At 40.1% G+C, this 1,664-nt stretch overlaps 1 protein-coding gene across 1 annotated transcript in view; it reads left to right on the top strand.

Moving 5' to 3' along the window:
• TRMT1L (tRNA methyltransferase 1 like) overlaps positions 1-1,664 on the top strand; it is a 40,835-nt gene that overhangs the window by 35,174 nt on the left and 3,997 nt on the right. The gene's annotated exons all lie outside the window — the stretch shown is intronic.

Genomic DNA, 1,664 nt, shown 5'->3' on the forward strand with positions numbered 1-1,664 from the left:
TGAGGAACCATGTAAATCAAAATAAGATTGAATTATGTATGATAATCTTAAAAAGTTAAGATTAAATTTTATTCTAATTCTTTTAAAAAATTCTCATCAGGGGTTGCTGGACTGACGTCTGTAATCCCAGCACTTGGGGAGGCTGAGGCAGGCAGACTGCCAAGGCCCACAGGTTTGAGAACAGCCTAAGCAAGAGCAAGATTTTATCTCTAAAGAATAGCTGGATGTTGTGGTGGGTGCCTTTAGTCTCAGCTACTTGGGAGGCTGAGGCAGGAGAATTGCTTGAGCCCAAGAGTTTGAGGTTGCTGTGAGCCATGATACCATAGCACTCTACCGAGGGCAACAAAATAAGACTGTGTCTCAAAAGAAAAAAAAAATGCTCGTCAATATATGTTCTATAGCGGTTCCATTGATTCCAGAAGACTGTTCTTCAACCATAAGAATTTATTATATTACCTTTCTTATAATTTAGATATGTGTATATTTTAAAATATAGTTGTATTAGACATTTCAAATTCATATCAAAGGAATGTTAAAATTTAAATTGTCAGTACCTTAATGTGTAAGGTTTTGTTGTGATTTTTTTTTTTTTTTTTGTAGAGACAGAGTCTTGCTTTATTGCCCTGGTAGAGTGCCGTGGCATCACACAGCCCACAGCAACCTCCAACTCCTGGGCTTAGGTGATTCTCTTGCCTCAGCCTCCCAAGTAGCTGGGACCACAGGCACCCGCCACAACGCCCAGCTATTTCTTGGTTGTAGTTCAGCCAGGATGGGGCTGGCGCCCTACTCACTGAGCCACAGGCACCACCCTTGTTTTGCTTTTTAAATCCAACTTTAGATTCCGGATGTGTTTTTAATACAGATAAAAAGAATATAGATAGTGTTAAGATTGAAAGAGCAGTGGCCTGTAATTACAAGCTGTAATTTTGTATTTGTTGCCTAACAGTTTAGTGTTGACATTCAAAAAGGAGGCAACTTAAACTCCTATTAAAAGCATATGGTTTAGGGCAGCGCCTGGGGCTCAGCGAGTAGGGCGCCGGCCCAGCTAAATGGCAACAACAAAAAAAAAGCTAGGCGTTATGGCGGGCGCCTATAGTCCTGGCTACTCGGGAGGCTGAGGCAAGAGAATAGCCTAAGCCCAGGAGTTGGAGGTTGCTATGAGCTCTGATGCCACAGCACTCTACCGAGGGTGATAAAGAGACTCTGTCTCTAAAAAAAAGAAGCATACGGTTTAATTGCTGCATGGTCTTTCCATTAGGCACATTCATGTGGCATCTTCAACTCATTTGTTAACATCCAAATCACTTAAAATGATATATTCTACTTAATTTCTCAATTGGAGAAAAAAAAAGAGGCATTATGAGGTATTAAAAAGAGTACAGATTTAAGAACATCATTCTACTTCCTTGTGTTGTCATCAGTTACATAACCTCAGCTAGGTCTCTCACCTTCAGCAGAATTCTTAAATCCTTAAATCCATAAAGACATGAATAAGCTTTAAAACTATTTTAAATCTCTGAGAGCCTTTCTTATGTGTAAATTAAGAAAATTAGACCAATTTCTATGGGCTAATTATATGATTATTCTTAAGACTGATCTATCGGCTCGGTGCCTATAGCTCAACCGGCTAAGGCGCCAGCCACGTACACCTAAGGTGGTGGGTT

The sequence above is a fragment of the Otolemur garnettii genome, unplaced genomic scaffold, assembly GCF_000181295.1.
Source record: "Otolemur garnettii isolate 467f Iridium unplaced genomic scaffold, OtoGar3 scaffold00016, whole genome shotgun sequence".
In the NCBI taxonomy this organism is placed as follows: Eukaryota; Metazoa; Chordata; class Mammalia; order Primates; family Galagidae; genus Otolemur; species Otolemur garnettii.